The sequence below is a fragment of the Cydia strobilella genome, chromosome 23 (assembly GCF_947568885.1).
Source record: "Cydia strobilella chromosome 23, ilCydStro3.1, whole genome shotgun sequence".
NCBI classification, from domain to species: Eukaryota; Metazoa; Arthropoda; class Insecta; order Lepidoptera; family Tortricidae; genus Cydia; species Cydia strobilella.
This window is the reverse complement of record NC_086063.1, coordinates 10,405,610-10,426,332: the sequence shown is the minus strand read 5'-3', so window position 1 is coordinate 10,426,332 and position 20,723 is coordinate 10,405,610. Positions and strand designations below refer to the sequence as shown.

General features: G+C 36.9%; 1 protein-coding gene and 1 non-coding gene across 2 annotated transcripts in view; both read right to left on the bottom strand.

The window, feature by feature from the left end:
* LOC134751717 (uncharacterized) overlaps window positions 1-20,723 on the bottom strand; it is a 173,963-nt gene that overhangs the window by 34,693 nt on the left and 118,547 nt on the right. The window lies entirely within an intron of this gene.
* On the bottom strand, window positions 8,996-9,068 carry Trnad-auc (transfer RNA aspartic acid (anticodon AUC)). Its single transcript has one exon. It is a non-coding gene; the product is annotated as a tRNA-Asp (tRNA).

Below are 20,723 nucleotides of genomic sequence, written 5' to 3'. Positions count from 1 at the left end.
AACGGCATAAGGTATAAATGTGGTATGTTAGTGTGGCTGTTACATATGAAGTAACGTGACTCCACCAAACGGGCAATCAATCTACCAGGCACCCCATTTCATCACTATAACTCAAAAAGGCAATAAAGTAGCTTCGTTTCAAATTCTACCTAATGCAGTGGAAATACAGTGTATTTTGCAATAGATTTATGTTGTGATTTGGTTGTTCGGGGGCATCATTTATTCTTCTGACCGAGAAATATTCAAGCGATTGGGCCTTCTGTCATGCACATTCGGTTTAAGTATGTATGTTTGTATGTAAACACTTTATTGTACATAAGACAGGTTAACAACTAAACAGAAAGTATACAATATACAAAGGCGAACTTATCCCTGTAAGGGATCTCTTCCAATCAACCTTTAGGTAGTCCGGTAGCCTTCTAAAATGTTGGATGTTTTTTACAGGATATTGATTTAGGTAGATACGTGCTAATATCCTTGCTGATTTGGGCACATTAAACAAACAAATATTATAAAACATTATTACACAAATTGGCTAAAGGGGCCCACAGACTATAAGTCCGCCGGACGATATCGGCCTGTCAGTTAGAACAAAAATTTGACAGTTCCGAACAACTGACAGGCCGATATCGTCCGGCGGACTGATAGTCAGTGGACCCCTTAAGCCCCACAGTAAGCCCAAGGCTTGTGTTGTGGATACTCAAACAAGGATATGTGTGTATATAGGGTTTCACAGGCACCGTGACTCAGAAACAAATATCTGTGCTCTTCATACAAATAAATGCCCTCACTGGGATTCGAACCCAGGACCATCCACTTCATAGGCCAGTGCCGACTAGGCCAGACCGGTCGTCAAAAAAAATACAAATTCTATAAAATATGGTAGACTCATTTCAATATGAATGCATTCAGATAATGTACGTGTACAATTCTAGGGGCAGAAGCTTATTCTCCTTAAACAGTAAATAAAACGACATATAGAAAAGAGAATGCCTTATGGCATTAAGTTCGCCATTTGTACTTATAATTTTATGTGCAATAAAGTTTATATAAATAAATATTTTTAATAAATAAACATTTACCGTAGTAATTGATGAAGTCTGGCAGTTCTTGTTCTTGTACAGTCAAGGCCATAAATATATATACATTCCTAAAGTTTCAAAAATATGTGTACTATAATAATAAAGTCATGTTCACATATTTTTGGGCCAGTTGTGTGGATCGATATTTTTACCTTCGACTGTACAAGGGACTCGTCTAATAAATGAGCGAAGGAAGGTCTACGCACGTCCTGAATATTTATCAAATTATCACGTAACGGCTATCAGTGCGATTGCCAGAAAATGGTCGTATTTGGATATATACCACCCTGGGAGGCCTTGAAAAATATACGATACAAATTTGATCATCATCATCATCATATCAGCTCTTTATCGCCCACTGCTGAGCATAGGCCTCTCTTCCAGTACGCCACTTGTCCCGGTCCTGAGCCAATCTCATCCAGAAGTGACCCGCAATCTTCCTGATGTCGTCCACCCAACGAGCCAACGGACGCCAAGGGCTTCTTTCAAATTTGATAATTAGAGGAAAGTGGATGACCCACTTCTCAATACAAACGCAGTCCACATTTTCCTCTGGAAATTTCAGTCCCCAAAAAATTTAACTTGGGGATGAAAATTTTAATGCACCTAACTAAACTATCACGAAAACAATCCAAATAAAAGAAAATGGTAACGAAAACGGAAAGGGGTAACTGACGACACAGGTCCCCGAGAGATCAAGGTCGCCCTAATTGCTCTCGGAGGTCGCCCTTGGGCCCTAAATGGGTTGTTCGCAATTTGAAACAAGCAGGCAGGCCTATTAATTAAAAACTAATATGGGTCTATAACAGGAACTTTATTTATTTACAACTTAGTACAATTAGCTGAATAAATAAAGTTTGCTTTATTTTATTAATGAATTGTGGCTAATCATATGTCGTTTTTAGGGTTCCATACCCGTCCGTCTGTCTGTCTGTCTGTCCGTCTGTCACCAGGCTGTATCTCATGAACCGTGATAGCTAGATAGTTGAAATTTTCACAGATGATGTAACTATTTCTGTTGCCGCTATAACAACAAATACTAAAAACAGAATAAAATAAATATTTAAGTGGGGCTCCCATACAACAAACGTGTTTTTTTTTTGCGTAATGGTACGGAACCCTTCGTGCGCGAGTCCGACTCGCACTTGGCCGGTTTTTATTTGTTTTCTTTCAGGGATAGCACTATAAACTGTCCGCCGCAGTATTTCCGACCCGATTCGACCTTTAAACTTTCAAGAAAAAACCGTACTCCCACCTTAAAAACGGCAACGCATTCTTTTGTTGTTTAGTATGTATAGATTCTTTTTTTTTTGGACGTTACTTACTTATTTTTTTTGTCTGTGTTTTTTGTTAGTGTCGTTGGCGTATGTGTCGCCACCAACTCATAGTTTTAAGTCAGGTCCCCACTGAAAACCAGCGCCGCGGATTACCGCGGCATTATGCTGAGTGGGGTCCTATTTTAGCGTCCAATGTTTTTTGTCTGTATGTTCCCTTTTTTTTTTCATATATGTAATCTGTTGTGGCGTTAAATAAATGTATTTTCTTTCTTTCTTTCTTCTTTCTTAAAATCCTTCTTGTGTTATCTACAGCGTATGTAACAGATTGCGATTCCTCTGCTCGTTTGCCTACTATATATAATAGTACTTACTCATAAAAAATGTTTAGTTTGACTGTGACCTACATATTTACCTCTTAAAGATCAGACAAAACAAATTACAGTTAATAGAAAACCAATATATTTTAGACATAATTCAGACAGAGGCAGTTTAAAAGGCAATTTCTATTCCAAGCAAGTTTCCTTTGAAATACAAAGCAAGGATTCCTGAAAACTATCATTAGAACCTACCCGCATGAAACGCTATCAGTTTAAATGCAGAATTAAATAGCTTTTCTGCGAACACGGGTCTTACCTAGCACTAGATTTTAATAAAATTTGAATTCCCTACGCTTAGCATACGCCCACGATTTCTAATCAGCGTTTTCACCCCTTTTGGGATTCGATTTAGGGATTGAATTTCACAAAATCCTTTCTTATTGGAGCTAAAGGCGAGGCGATATCGGCCTGTCAGTTAGAACAAAAATTTGACAGTTCCGGACAACTGACAGGCCGATATCGTCCGGCGGACTGATAGTCAGTGGGCCCCTTAACGTTTGATAAACGTATATTATGTTTTAAATTTCAACGGTTTGATAAATCGTACCACCTTTACTATTTTTGCACAAAACCAAAAACTTGAAAATTACTTCTATCGCGATCCTGGGCACGCGGCCTTCCGCTCAGTGCTCAGTGAGCTGCGTTCGGAAAAGGACCTGAACTCACGACGCCTTAAGAAAACTGATCAAACACATGGGCACAATTTGGGTACAGCGAAAAAATGTGCCATTTTCAACCAAAAGGGTATATTGTCGCCTGTCAGTAAGGCGCTATTTCCATATAGCTTCAATTAGAAATCAACCTTATCAGCAAGCGACAATGTGGTACCTTTTGGTTGAAAACGTCACAAATACGTCGAGATCGGTTTTGGGCGGTGTAGCCTAAGGGCGATTTAAGACTAGCGTTTTATATGAGCGTGCGCGCACGCGTGTAATAAGCTTGTATAGATTAAATAAAGTAGGGAAATGTAACGCCGCGTCGTAACGCCGAAACGACCGGATACGCACAGAAAAGTACGCTAGTCTGAAACCGCCATTATGTAGACAGAAGAAACATTTTTGTTTTTCTGTAATTGTAATTACATAATCATACAAACTCATTTTATATTTTCGATCTTGTTTGTGATAAAAGCGAAAATTTCATAACTTCGTAGATGAAATCCGCCGTAAAAAGCTTGCATAACAGAAACCTACCTAAACAATATGAATGAGGATTCGTTGAGTGAATGATTTATGTAAAAACTTTTTATTACGAGGACGGTATCGTAAACAAAATCAGCATAATCATGTTTATCCAATATTGTACAAATAATAGGCCGGTCAAGCGCGAAGCGCTTTTTGCACGTTGGTTCTGAAAAATAAAATAAATCAAGTAATTTAAAAAGGCGATGATTTAAGTCTATCCGACACGTGTGATCTTAGTTTTATTTAAATAAAATATAAAGTGCTAAGTGAAGCAGATATAACACAACAACAAATTAAATATTTAGACTTTTTATCCCCATTTCTATTCTATTTAGTATTAATTTCGTTTAAGATAAAATGTACATTTTTGACGATGCAAAAGCGATCCAACAGATCCTACTTGAATAAATTGATTTTTATCTTTATCTTTTATCATAACAAAATCTGGTATTTTAGCTACCAGTTACATACAAAAATATATTCTAACAAAATTTAACTTAGGTTATGATTTAATGTGTTTATTAAGTACCTGATAAACTTGACCTTTCCCAAAACCACTTTGGCCGTGATATTGAAAGCCTATTATGTGACGTGACCGCAATATCAGACCCGTCTCTTAACTTATACGAGCCTTTCAAGCACTAGGCCTTCTGCCCTGCACCAAGTATAGTCGCCATCAGGCCCCTATTTCACCACGGTGACAGGTGCGACAATTGTCGACATCAATTCAATGAATACCTATATTAAGTAATCCGTATTTTTTGACATTTTGATTTTTATTCTAGAAAGTTTCTAGACTAGTATTTTTTATACAATTTTGGTGTTTGACGATCCTTTTGTGAATTCTTATTATTAAGTTTGACATACCTATCTATAATAATTCAATGTTTTTAAGAATAATAATAACTGCATCAATAAATTGCTCTGATATTTAGATTAAGGTAATATTTAAAACTTGACATTTAAAAGTGCTTGTTGCTAGGCCTATTTGAATAAAGCATATATTGAATATTGAATCACTGTTGCTGACCTCACAGGCCTCCATGGGCTACGGTTACAGCTTCCCATCGTGCGGGCCGTATTCCTGTTTGCCACTATCAGTGTATTATTTAATAAAACTTTATTATATTGGCAAAAAACAGGTAAGTTTATCACGATGATGATGAGAATTGTCACAAGATTTAAAAGAATTTTCGGTAATTCTTGACAGGAAATGAGTTCTGTGTCGGAATTTCGTGACAATTGTCGTGTTTCTTGTCTTGTGACAGTTGTCATTAGCTTCGCAAAATAAGTACCTATTTATTTGCGATATAATGGAGTTTTTTTTATTTAATTAAAATGTTGGTGGCAAACAAGCACACCGCCCGTCCGATGGTAAGCGGTTACCGCTGCCTATGGAGACCTGTGACGTCAGTAACAGTGATGTCGACAATTGTCGCACCTGTTACCGTGGTGAAATAGGGGCCAGATATATTGGAGCGGCCTAGGTGCTCATAATATATAAAGCCTCTATTGTCAAAGCGTTAGAGTGCGTGTTCAGATATTTTTAAACACCTCGGCCGCTCCGATATATCTGATGGCGACTGTACCCATTTACAAGAAATTGGGTAATCATGTTACGGCTTTGCTCGTTATATTGGTTACGTGTCACGAAGGCCTAAGAGGGAGGGTGTCCATTTTGCACTAAGAATGCTGAGAAAGGTTTGCGTTGGTGGTGCACCGCACTTTCAATTCGAGAATAGGGAATATTACGCGAAACTCTGCGTAGGGGGCGCCACTACCACAATCAGAGGGTCTATCGCGAAACAAGAAAATCGAAATTTTGTTACCTAACATCTCTGTCACTCCTGCATATTCGGGCGACAAAGAGGCAGATAGCGAAATTGCGGATTCACGTTTCCCGGTAGATCCTCTGTAAACAAACCGCCTTGGTGCATCAATGTCATATTTTATTATCTCTGAAAACCTGTCAAAAACCTGTTAAAGGTACAGTATGTATAAGTTACTCTATGGTTTACTAAAAAGGCTAGTGCTGCACTTTGGTGACAGAACTTTGCAGTAATATCCCCTATTGGGAAGGTACTGGGTATGCTGATTTTTCAGACAGTCTCAGACTCGTGAGATTTGGATTGTTTGGTTTATTAAACAGTGTTGTTGTAATAAATCTGGACATATTTCAGAGTTAAAAAAAATAGGTCCCTACAAACACTCAATTATTTATTCGAAAAATATTAAGACTCTTTTGTTAAGGTTTTCAATTCTAAATATCAACGGATTCCTAAAATCCGTTTATATTTTATCAACACCAGAAAACCTGCGTACAATACTAAGCTTATAATGAATATTTAAAGTCTAATTATACAGGGAAAATATTCGTTAATATATGCACTGAATGGAAATATCTTTCGTACAAAATGTAGCTTTTTAGAATACTGATTTAAACTTTCACGACTTTTATTCATTATTATTCACAACGAGGGGACTTAATCGCGTAAAATTAAGTTTTAAATTTACCTCCGACGTTTCGAGAACGGCGTTGTCCCCGTGGTCTCGGAGGTAAATTTGAAACTTAATTTTAAGCCATTAAGTCCCGTCGTTGTAAATAATAATGTAGCTTTTTAAATCAAGGAGCACCGACGTCCTACACTCTTACCTTATCAGATAACATTTATTTCAGGATTACGTAATTAATAATGTATTAGATATGTTATTGTTTAAATTTTATAGACCTATATATTATATAATTTTAATAGACCTATATGTGCAATAGAGTAGCATGGCGGTCTTTGCTGTCGGAGGCCAAGATCCACTTCGGGTCGTCGCGCCACAGCAATAAGTAAGTAAGTATAATTTCAATGTCAATTATTTTTAATTATTCTCTACAATTTTTTGACTTTCAAAAAGTGTTCTGTATGAATCTATTTTGAATAAAAATATTATGATTATGATTAGCAGTCTAATTGCGATTATTAACACATTCAGTACCAGCGCGAGCTACGCGCTACGAGCGTAGCCGATAACACAGGCCAAAGATAAAGATATAACTCCGTAATAGATGGATACAGTCTAAGGAAAAAACGTGACTCGAAAATAAAGAAAATTTGATTCCCGATCAGATGGCGCCACTACCTTTGGCCTACTCTCGGATAGATGGCGTTGACTGTTTCGTTTGTTATTAACAATTTTAACGCATATCAGTGAAAGAACATGGGTCAAAATCATATAACAATAATTAATGCAAGAATTATTTGTTTAAGTTAATCTGAAAAAGCTTTGGCTTTCCCACGAACTGTGATTTGGTTGAGTGCTAATATATATATTTTATTTATATATTATATATATATTTATTTAATATTTATTTAGTACTATATATTTATGTATGCTAGTACATATTTATTTTATTGCATAATACTATTGATGTATTTTAGTTATTCGTAGACGTTAATATTGTAGTTTTCCTTTTTAAATATTATTGTACGTTCTGTAAGTTTGTCTATCTATCTAATTCGAATTTTCCACTCATTTACTCTAAGGTTAGCTGGAAGAAATCCCTTATAGGGATAAGCTCGCCTTTGTACCTAAATTTATATGAATTTCATGTTAACAATTTTTGTTTTGTACAGTAAAGTGATTTACTACTACTACTACTAATGCAAATAAAAAAAATCATTTATCCATATATGAATACATTTTATCGTATTTTATACATCTTCATTTTTAGTTTTAATCGTGTGTCGATAGATGGCAGTGAATTTACTGTCATTACAAAATTTACTATGACAGTACCGCTCTATCCTATTATATCCTCTTTACACAGGCAAAACCGTATGTAGCGAAAAGCGCCTACGAACAGAGAACCCGCCTAGCGGGTAGCGGGTTGCTCGCAGTGAATCTATTAAGCGGGTTTAAGAGTAGTTTTTTGAGTTGTAGGTGGTTGTAGCTGCTACAAGAGCATGTGTATTTCTATCTTCTACATATATTGCTAAATATTGCCATAGGTTATACTTATATCCTTGCCGCCAGATGTAGTTTTGCGGTCCAATGTCAAGCACATTAAGGCTATATTCGGCACATGTTCGCCAATTTCACTTTCCTGCGAAGTGGCTATTCCGACCTAGAGCGGCATTCTGATTAAAAAAACCGATCTTATTTTAATATTGCTTGCAGTACATTCCGCTCGAACACATATATAATACAGATCGTATATTTTTAGCCACCCTGTACTCTCATTACACCTAATATGCCTCCATCTAATATGTTTGCATCTCATTGCATCTCCAATTCTCCACTGACTCAAAATTACGTTGACAGTTTTTGTGTGTGTAAAGCTTTGTGTGTGTAAACTTGTAAAGCCAAAGCATAATATTTTGAAGATAATACGTTTTAAAACTATTCCTAAATTAATTATTATTCCTAATTATTTATAGATAAAAATTATTCCTAAAATTTTTGTCAACGTATTTTTAGCCATCCTGTAAAGTCACATCACATCCATATATTTTTTTGTTAAATTCGAATGCCCTTTTAGCCTCGACCTATTGGCGTCCCTTTCAACGCAGAATCGCAATGGAACGCCCACGTTAAGCGGATTACAGGCTCCATTCGTTCCGTTTGCCCAGCCTTGGTTTTTTCGTGCTAATAACCAAAATTATTAACACATTCACTGCCAGCGACCCGTTAGGCGGGTTCTTTGTTCGTAGGCGCTTTTCGCTACATTGCGGAAAAATAACGCAATCGGCTACGAGCGTAGCGCAGTTCGCGCTGCGCTTAACTGTCAACTGACCATCGATGGACCTTGTGTATTTGGAATAAGACTTATGACTTGTCAGTTATCAATGTGGACGATGGTACAGTTAAATGGGGCATTTTCTATGAAAAGGGACCTTATTGTCGATTGCGCTTACGCCGCACAGCGTCGCGCGGCATTGTATCTATATCGGAGCATCGTTTATAATGGCGTAAGCGCCATCGACAATGAGGTCCCTTTTTATAGGAAATACCACAAATGGACTGGGGCTTTTCAACTCACGATTCCAAGATATGATATACTTTAAATCTAAAAGTGGAAAAATTACTGCCTTGGGTGAGACTTGAACTCACGGCCTCTGGATCGATACTCCAGCGCTCTGCCAACTGAGCCACCAAGACCTCATCGTCCTCATCCATAGTCAGCTTTTCACCATAGTCCACTTTTAAATTTACTCTAAGCTTAATAGCATCGATCGCAGACGTTTCTGCTTGTTAAGAATTAATTTATGATATACTTTCTCTGAAAAGGTGACATTCGTCGTGCAGCGGTGTTACTTTTGCAAAGATGCTACTGCGGGGTTGACGTGAGTGATATACGAGTATTTGATATTGACAGTGACATCGCCCGCGTCAACGCCACTCACGCTGCTCCTTGCGCTGACGCGATGTTGCCCTCTCTAGCCACACACTGCTTAACTCCTGCATTTAATCGCGACGCTCCGCACTACGTATTGCCGGTCCTTTGACTCGTGCCAAAAAAACCGACATGAGCCGTGGCCGGCGCGACACGAGGAGCATGACGTGCGGCATGACGAGTAACGTTCCCACACTACGTCTCTGCCTACTTTCCTCGCTACTTCCCATGCTACACGACGAGTGTGTGGCAGGGGTATTAGTGTAGTTGTGCTTAATGTCACGAACAACAATAGGACATCATTCTCAACAAACTTAGAGTTTTGAATGATTCACGGTTAGTTTAACTAACCGAAATATCGAAACATCGAAATGTCGAAATATCGGGAGCTCATATATAATACAAAAGGTAATCACGGTCTATATCCCGGTCAATATAAATCTAGTGATTCTCAACACACGTTGGCCAATTTTAATCCCTTGCTTCGTGCTCAGAATTGGGTTTTTTTCATATGGATGATGAAATTGTTTCACTAAAAACACAAATAAATATTATAGGACATTTTGACACAGAAACAAATTCAAAATTACAGAAATACATAGAGAAAACAAGATCAAACATGTTTCTACAGTTTCAATTCTTTTAAAATCAACAAGAACTCATTTGTGGTGTTTTCTATAAAAAGGGACCTTAATATGGTCGATGGCGCTACGCCATTATAAACGATGCTCCGATATAAATACAATGCCGCGCGACGCTGTGCCGCGTAAGCGCCATCGACAATAAGGTCCCTTTTCATAAAAAATGCCCCATTTAAAGGGGCTGGATTCATTGTGACAATATCAATCTTCGTTTCTCATATTAATTTATTATAAATAAATCGTTGAGAATTTTCATACCAAGTTTGCTTACATAGAGAAAGAATTTTCATACAGAGTTTCATACAAACATTGCCTTCATAAAAATAAGAAAATAAGAAAGTATACAATTTCAGCGAACATACAATTACCCCCAGAGTTTTTACGATGCATTTTTTTATGTTTTTCGTCGTCATTAGTAGAATAAACAAGTCATTTCAGTTCGTTAACATACACCAATGATACGAGTTACGAATGTATTTTATGTTTGTATAAAATGTTTATTAGACTGTGTTTAACTTTTATCTTTATGAGGGAGAAATGATCTTTGAATTCCTAATTTTTATACACACAACATAACATAGCCTGTAAGTTAATACTAACAACTATGGACTGTAACTGTCTGAAAATAAATAATTTTTTTTTTATATGTTCGTTTTCTTTTTATCTAGATATTTAGTAAAATCCAGAATTTCTTAAAAGATTCTTTTTCATTACTTACTTGATTGCGTGGCGCACTGTGGGCTGAAATTGGGCTTTCATCGACACAGAAACTGAAGTTATTTTTTTTTTTTTTTTTTGATTGTAATACATATATTTTGCCCAGTATTGTATTAAAGTGTCGAGTTATGATAAGTTATGGTTCCATGAACATGAACATTTGTTAGGTACCTGGTACAGTCAGCATTAAATAGATAGTGACGGCCAAAGTGGTCAAATATATCGGATTACATTCTTATTTCTATGTTAACAAAGGTGTGTTACGATATATCTGGCCATGTGTCGGAAATGGGTAGAGTGACATTTCAATGTTGACTTTTACGTAGGTACCCTTTTTTTCCTCGTTCTCCAAAACCATTCGCTATCTCTTAAGGTCCCCCATCATTGGCTTTGGATTAATTCGTCCTCGGGGCCTACCCAAGATAACAATCGTAGTGTACAGTCAAAGACAAAAATATCGATCCAGACAAATGGCTCTAAAATATGTGAACACGACTCTATCGTCTAAGGTGTAGAAGCGTATACATATTTTTGAAATTTTGGGAATACATTCCCTATGGGGCATTTTCTATGAAAAGGGACCTTATTGTCGATGGCGCTTACGTCGCACAGCGTCGCGCGGCATTGTATTTATATCGGACCATCGTTTATAATGGCGTAAGCGCCATCGACAATAAGGTCCCTTTTTATAGGAAATACCACATATATATTTATGCCCTTGACTGCACATCGACAAACGAAGCGACGGTAATCGCTTCTTACCATCAGGCAAATTGTCCGCTCGTTTGCCTCCTATCTCCTGTATCATAAAAAAATAAAAAACACCAAACAAAAAAAACCATGTCGGGATGACTGACCAGATGCTACGAAAACTCACGTGCCTATATTACCATACATGATTAAATGACACATGGCTGTATTACCATACATGAATAAGTCATGTGACGAGAAAGGTATTATGAATGAATGCGGAGGGAGGTTAGGAGGAGAGGAAAACCGAGGAAGGTGATGGACTGCGTGAGAGATGATATGAAACGAACGCAAGTGAATGATGAGATGACAGGTGACAGAGAGGTATGTAAGAAAAAGACATGCGCCGACCCCAAGTGAATGGGACAAGCGGCAAGGGCAAGCGAATGATGATGGTCGAATGTAAACGCGTAGCGCGGTACGGGCATGTGATGCGGAGGGATGAAAGTCATGTGACGAGAAAGGTATTTAGAATGAATGTGGAGGGAGGTACGAGGAGAGGAAAACCGAGGAAAAGGTGGATGGACTGTGTGAGAGATGATGTAAAACGAACGCGAGTGAATGATGAGATGACGAGTGACAGAGAGGTATGAAAGAAAAAGACATGCTGCGCCGACCCCAAGTGAATGAGACAAGGGCAAGCGAATGATGATTAAAGTTTCGATTGTCATTTTCTATAAATGATTGCGTGTAAATATATTTCTTGAACGTTGGCTTGTACTCGTAAAGATGTTTGTTAACTCGACTATGCATCTACAAAAGAACGGATAACCCGATGTTATATCGCACACGGATGCGTTTGATGTTCCCGTTTCTCTATTATTAGAATGTAATTATCCACGATACGGGCAGGCGCCGTAGATCGAGATTTTTATGCTAGTTATTGTTGTTATGGTGTAATAGCAGCTGTGATTGACTTTTAAATAGTGTTACACGGCGTAGGGATTAAATTTCATAAAATTGACTATATAGTTTATGATTAACCTTTCATTTTATGCCTTATCATACTCTTTACTTGTCGCTGTTCTACTAAAAGTATTAAATAGGTATTTATACCTTTGTTACCAACCCAATACTAATACTATCACCAAAGAGAATAGAGTTTGTAGAGGGTTATTGTCACAGTAAATTTAGTATAGTAATTTTACTGCCATTTATCGCCACAGGATTATAATTAAAAATGAAAAATCACTCTCCTCTCATCTACTCAATGGTTAAGTGGAAGATGTCATATAAAAATAGTTAAAATTTATTCATACCTATTCATATTCATTACTCTTAATTGCTTAAATGTTGAAATTCCATCGATCCATTTTAATGTTGAAATACCATAATAATTGCTTTAGTATAAAGTTTTTCTAAAGTACATTGCTATATCACAATCTAATCTAATACACAACAAATGACAAATGGGAGGAGTATGCTTCTCAGCGGCCAGAATGGCGTTCTCGTGTTAAGATGAGCGTTAAGAACTTTGAAGACGCTCGTCTCATTGAACTTGATACGAAACGTAAGATACGTAAGTCCCGGCCGAAACCCTCCTATAATTACACTTACAATGATTCTGGTCAGCTTTACTGCCCCACCTGCGATAGAGTTTTTAAAAATAAGTTCGGCTTTGCCAGCCATGTCAGAGCCCACGCTCGTAATTAGCTAGGGTCGCCGTTGCCGATTACGGCATGGAGCTATATATAATCTAATAATATAATATAATGTATCTAATGTACATATGTAAATCTTGACATGTAATTTATATTACCAATAAAATATGAGTATGAGTATGAGTATACCCTAACAGGGTTCATGTAAACACCTAACTGTAAAATGCTCTTTGTAAGACCTTATGTAACACATGATAATAAATGCAATAAATGAAAATCCATCAAAGGAATAAGCTCGCCTTTTGTACCTACTAGGTACTAAAAACATGTACAGGTAGTTTTCCAGATTCGAATGTCAACGAAATTATATGAAACCCACCCAGCGCCTCTGTAAATAAAGAGTGGGACCCTCGTCAAACGCGCCAAGTTCCATGGAGACTGAGGTACATACCTTATTTAGATCTACATCTAGATTAGAATTTAATTTCTAGCTGCTCGGCCCAGACGCAGGCAAATAAATTGCTGTCAACGCTGTGAATAGTCATAACAAACCTAAAAAAGGTTTGCTAGCTAGTGATAAACCTATGCAGGTTTGCACAGAACGTATTAATACCTAACGACATCATGACGCTACTCAATATAGATAGATTCATTGTCGTAAGAAAAAACCTTGCCACTTTCTGTATTAGGCTTACAAATAAACTTATCAGAGTTGGGATGACACGAAATAGTGACAGATCATGCATTTCATGCAAAACCTGCGAATACTCGGCCCAAATTATGGGATCTTGCACAAATCGACCTAGCCCTACAGTAAGCTTAATAAGGCTGACGATTTGTGACGTTTTTAACCAAAAGGTACCACATTGTCGCTTGTCGATAAGGTTGATTTCAAATTGAAGCTATATGGAAATAGCGCCTTATTGACAACCGACAATAAGTACCCTTTTGGTTGAGAATGGCACATATGTAGAAAACATCCATAAATCAGGAACAGATATAAGTGATGAACACACAAATAAATGGACTTACCAGGATTTGAACCCGGGACCTCCTGCTACACAGGCAGGGTCACTACCGACTAGTCTAGTATGCTGTTCAATTTATGCTAGATATAATTAGTTAAATTCTGAAGCCCTTTATAATAGCATCAAATAGCATCCTGAGAATGATTGCCGAAAGGTGGGACTCGGATATCCTCCGCCGATATACCGACCTTCATGTCGTACGACCTAGGAAATAAGTATTTATGTTTTTATGTAATAGGTAGTTTACTAATGAAGTTTTATAAGTGTCTTGTAACTAACAATTTATGGATCTCAGCTATCTGAAAATAAATATTTTTTTTTTTTTTTTTTTTTTTTTATGGGAGTGTTTTTAGGATTCCGTACCCAAACGGTAAACACGGGTCCCTATTACTAAAGACTTCTCCGTCCGTCTGTCTGTATGTCTTTTTGTCACCAGGCTGTATCTCATGAACCGTGATAGCTAGAGAGTTAAAATTTTCACAGATGATAATTTGCACGCGAAACTATTGTCCCATCATAACAGTCTCCACACACGATTCACTCATTAAAGGGCCCGCCTTGGCGCTCCCAAAATCTCGCCCTTCCCACACCGCGCGTTAACAACCAACAACGCCATTTGCTCCATATTCCGCCATTTTAATAAATTAAGGGCGAGCCTCTTTATAGGTACTGCGACTTACAAAAACGCTAGTCATATTAAGACAAATGGGGCATTTGCTATGAAAAGGCTTACCATCAGGCGGGCCGTATGCTTGATTGCCACCGACGTGGTATTAAAAAAAGGGACCTTATTGTCGATGGCGCTTACGCCGCACAGCGTCGCGCGGAATTGTATTTATATCGGAGCTTCGTTAATAATGGCGTAAGCGCCATCGACAATAAGGTCCCTTTTTATAGAAAATACCACAAATTACTTATTGACCGAGCAGGGCGAAGCGTCTTAGTTTCAGCTTAATTAAGAGTTAATAGGTATCTCATAGGTAAGCGTGCTCCACCGTAGACCACATCATCACTTACCATCAGGTGGGATCGTGGTCAAACGCCTGCCTATTCATCATAAAAAAAAAAAAAAAAGCTTGGCAAAAAAAATATTTTAGGTACAAGCTTTTAACGCTGACTGTACTTATCTTTCCACAGGTAACTAATACTCATCGAGACAATTCTAAAAACACCGAACACAATTAGGTTTCGTTGTTTTATCACAGTTCCTATGGCCCCCTGTCCATCATCAGATCAGCTCGATGGTACCATAATATTGCATTGTCACCCGACTTACATATATATATGCAAATTTTCAGCTTCATTGGAAGTCGGGAAGTGAATAAAATTTAACTTGCAAGATTTGACCCGTACATACATACATATACATAGGTCCATCGCAAGTTAATAAAAAGCTTGTAAAAATGTCCGGCTGTTATGATTGCTTTCCGAAAAAACCGTAGTCAGGTTCACTAGACTTATTTTGACCGGGATATAGACCGTGATTACCTACCTTTTGTATTATGAGATCCCGATATCCCGATAAGGTAATCACGGTCTAAATCCCGGTCAATATAAGTCTAGTGAAACTAACCGTGAATCATTCAAAACTCTAATCGTATTCAGGTTGATGTTTAACATAAAATCTTGCTTGTTAAATACATAATGTAAATTGGCAACACAATTAATCTGGACAAAACAGCTACTTTATGTTGAATATGTTTCAAAATTTGCAAACTAAATTATATCACAGGACATCCATGTTAGATAGCAGGCCATTGTCTTGTCTGGCATATTGTACCTATTCCATAGTAGTTAAACAGCAACGTTATGACTGACTATAGTTGGATCTTAATAAGTAGCAATAAGGATTGCGATTGGTTAGTTAAAATTGTCGACAGTATAATATCATTCATTCGGTTTTCGGTTGCTGATTTCATGCGTGCGAGAAGCTCAATTTCTCGAACTAGTGCTTTTTACTTTTTAGTTCCAAACTATACTTTCGAAACGCAGTTAAAATGTAATTTAGCTTGAGCAGGTACCAGGGCCTCATGAGTTACTCGGAGGTGTCGTTGACCAACCCGCGCCGGGCCCGCGGCGGCCGCGGCCGGGGCGCGCACGAGTATGAAGGTATCGCGGGCTGCGGCAGCTCAAGTATCGCGGGCTGTATAGGTACTTTTGGTTTTGGTTTGGTTTGGTGGTATGATTCTACTAATGATATATTAATTTATTATTTTTTCGCAATTGTATTAAAAAACGTCGTTTACAACACGTGTGAAATGTCTTTTCACACTAGTTGTAAAATGTACTATTTCATTTCTCATGCTCTGAAAGAGGGTAATTGTGATTGCTGTTCTTAAAAGTGTGCAGAAAATGATACGTTTCTGCGCTAGAACATGTTACTTTCCAAGCACGAAATATTTCATTTATTATAATAACCAACTAAAATTTTGTTATAAATGGATTTGTAATTTACATTCTGATAGGTATTAAACTTCCAATTTCATAAATAACGATATTTTTACCTGAATGGTTAATTGAAAGTACTCTAAAAAAAATGCTGTAAAAAATTATACTTAGTAATGTTTTTAAAAATTCATGTAAGTATTTTACTTTCCTCATATTTTAAATTAAAAGCAGTGTTTAATCGGATGGAAGGCATCATTTCAGCGTCAGACTATTGGCGATCTCACTGCGTTCGAGCACCAAACTACCTCGGCAGAATTAGTACCTTTCGTAGGGTTGCCACCCATACTATAATATATAGTATCGTACTATATTTTAGACACTTGTACTCTTGTTGTTTTATACAAAAACAATACAGTACGAAAAATACTATATTTTCATCACTCAAGAATGGGGTATACAAATGTCACCGATATCGCATCGTATGCGACTTGGATTTTTAATTCGCCTCAAATCGGCGTTCTATTTTTTTTTTCATTTTCCCAGTAAATACTATATTTTTTTCAATATTTTGAAAACAATACTATATGTGTATAGAAAAAAGGTGGCAACCCTAGCCTTTCGTCTCTTGGTTAACAATCTACTACTTATTAAAATGCTGAATGTTGACATTCATTATCTAGTTTCAAAATTTGTCACTGACAATAATCATTTTATACCTATTTATTAGTATAGCAGAGGAGGTAATTCGGTTTCAGAGATTCCTTCCTTTTTCTGTATCAAATTTAGTCAAAATACTGATAAAGTATGGGGGTATCTTCAATAAATGTGTATACAGGTTTTTACAGCTCCCTAAAGGAGAGAGCTAGGCTAAGTTAGCCTACTGTAACCGCATACGACAGACTACCACCTACGTAGTAAAACCAGTAAAGTACATAGTTCATAGTTGACCGTACGTCATTGTATAAGTACCGCATGTAATAAGCTGATGAACACAATTGAACTATTGAGAACAATTGAAATGCCCATTTAAATACTAGTGTGCAGAAAATGATACGTTTCTGCGCTAGAACATGTTACTTTCCAAGCACGAAATATTTCATTTATTATGATAACCAATTTAAATAGTTTTAAATGTATTTGCTATACAATTTCCATTCTGATAGGTATTAAACTTCCAATTTCATAAATAACGATATTTTTACCTGAATGGTTAATTGAAAGTACTCTAAAAAAATGCTGTAAAAAATTATACTGTCATGTTTTTAAAAATTCATGTAAGTATTTTACTTTCCTCATATTTTAAATTAAAAGCAGTGTTTAATCGGATGGAAGGCATCATTTCAGTGTCAGACTATTAAAAAAAAAATCACACCATTTTGATCATTTTTTTTTTTTTTTCAGCGTCAGACTATTGGCGATCTCACTGCGTTCGAGCACCAAACTACCTCGGCAGAAATGAGTGCCTTTCGTCCCTTGGTTAACAATCTACTACTTACTTATTAAAATGCTGAATGTTGACATTCATTATCTAGTTTCAAAATTTGTCACTGACAATAATCATTTTGGTACAATGTCGTTCCCGGATTTAAAATACCTATTTATTAGTATAGTAGAGTAGGTAATTCGGTATCAGAGGAATTTCCTTACTTTTTCTGTATCAAAATTAGTCAAAATACTGATACAGTATGGGGGTATCTTCAATAAATGAGTATACAGGTTTTTACAGCTCCCTAAAGGAGAGAGCTAGGCTAAGTTAGCCTACTGTAACTGCATACGACAGACTACCACCTACGTAGTAAAATCAGTAAAGTACATAGTTCATAGTTGACCGTACGTCATTGTATAAGTACCACATGTAATAAGCTGATGAACACAATTGAACTATTGAGAACAATTGAAATGCCCATTTAAATACTAGTGGTTGACCGCGACTGTTTCTGTTTTACTCATGGAAGGGCTAGTACAAACAGCAACACTGTTAACTCCATTGGTGGACCTTATAACCTTATAAGGTCAAGAGTGTGGGTACCTACAGTTTTCAAATGGACAGTCATATACAATATCTTGCACAACGAAGTACGAACCTAAACATCTAACTCAATCTTATGGTGGCCCAACACTATATTTTATATAACACTGTGACAGACAACATAATATAACACTATCAATACTATAATATTTTTTCAGTCACACTATGTTATTTAACGTTATATAACAGTCAATGTGGGTCCACCATTATAACAACTAAGCGTTTTTGAAACTCCTTTTTTTTAATAAGTGGAAAATGAGTTAAAAGCTATTGACGAGTTTTATGCGGACGTAGCGAGTGAGGAGACTAGTTATTACGATAATACTTATCAGTGCACTAAATAATGAGCTTATCTCATTAGATACCTACTGTCCTCGTTGCTAAAATGTGGGAAATACCTGCTACGGACACCAGCGTAGCGATACAAGAATAGCTAAGCGGTAAATAGGATAAATTAAATCTTCACCTAACACAATCAGCATTAGTCATAGGGAGGAGCTAATATTTTTGAAATACCCCTACAATTTTCATTCAAAAGTATCTTACACTAATTGTTTTACATATAGAGATATCTCTTATAAATCTATTACGGAATTTAGATGCTTTTGACGCGTACTCCCTATAATAAAATATCAAAAACGCACTTTTGAAATTCTCAAAACGTACCGTAATGAAACATTACCGAATTCCAAAGCAAATAACGCCATTCCCAAAACAATTTCACGAATAGTTTAGCCAAACATTACCGTCTAAAAATGTCACATTTTGAAACAGACAAAATGCTAAACATTTCTATTGGCTCGACCTTTTTGCTACAAAAACAAGAGAATGCCACTGTAAATAACCACTTCCCTAAATTACGCTTTAACATAAAAGAAATAAAGATCATTTTGCGATGCCTTTAGCACTCTTTTTTTGTAAATACGCAAGTAATTTTGGCGCCAATTTGAACGCCGTCAGAACTCTTTTTTTGTGAATACGCAATTAATTATGTCGCCAATTTCAACGCCGTCAAAATACTAAGTCACGCTTTCCTGACTTAAAGCAGACCTTATTTACTTGCGATAAGTTTCACAAATAGCCAGTTAATTGTTTTCACATAGTACATACCGGCGTTATGTACCAACAATCCAAAAATGACCATAAACAAAAATACACTTCACAAATTCTCACTACCACTTTTGTAATTTAACTGATTTCTTGTACAGTCGCCATCAGATATATCGGAGCGGCCAAGGCGCTCACAAATATATGAACACGCCTCTATTGTCAAGACGTTAGAGTGCGTGGTCAGATATTGTGAACACCTCGGCCGCTCCGATATATCTGATGGCGACTGTACAAACAGCAACACTAAACTGTCCATCCGTGGACCTTATGTATTTTGTAATAAAGTTTACGAACTGTCAGTTAACAGTGTGGGCGATGGTACTGCTACTACTGCTACTTTTTAGGACCAAAAAACACTCAAATACTTATATTCAAATCACATTTACCAACACTACCTCTGATTTAGCGGTCTATTTTGCACGTTTTGAAATTAAAGTTCAATCATCAGTTATCACTATTTGGCCAAAAAATAAAATTCGTAAATGCCGAAATATATTTATTTAATGCTAAAACTTTTATACCAATGTGTACAACCACAATTTTCACCACTTTTCAGCTCAAAAGATTGCAAGCTTTCGTAAATACCGGAATCGTTCGTAAGTGAAGCCGTGAGGCCGACGGCCGTGCGGCGTGACGGACCGGCCTACACTGAAACGCTGAAAGCTTTTCAGGCGTTTCAGCAAAGTTTGGTAAAGTTTACGTAAGCGACCTTGCGAGCACATTGATTGTGATTCTGTCATTTAAACTTTAAGAGCTATAGTTCGTTTTTTAGGGTTCCGTACCCAAAGGGTAAAAACGGGACCCTATTACTAAAAAAAAGTAAAACACTATTTCCACGCATTATTTTATTTAAAACTAAAATTTATCTTTGTGATCATCTATTAATTAATCACACGGGGGAGAGAGGGGTCAAGGAAATGTGACATGTTGTGACAAGGGGGAGGGGGGAGCCACAAACTTTGTGACGTCACTTTAACTTCATCACTCATCATCAGTAACCGTTTTTTTTTAATTCGTTGTAATGTCAAATAACGAGTTTTTGGAACGATAATCGCTTTTATTCCTTTAATTTTCTTACGCAATCGATTTTGTGTTATAAAATTACTAATATTTCTTTTATCAAAAATCGAATTTAAACTGTTGTGAGACATACTAA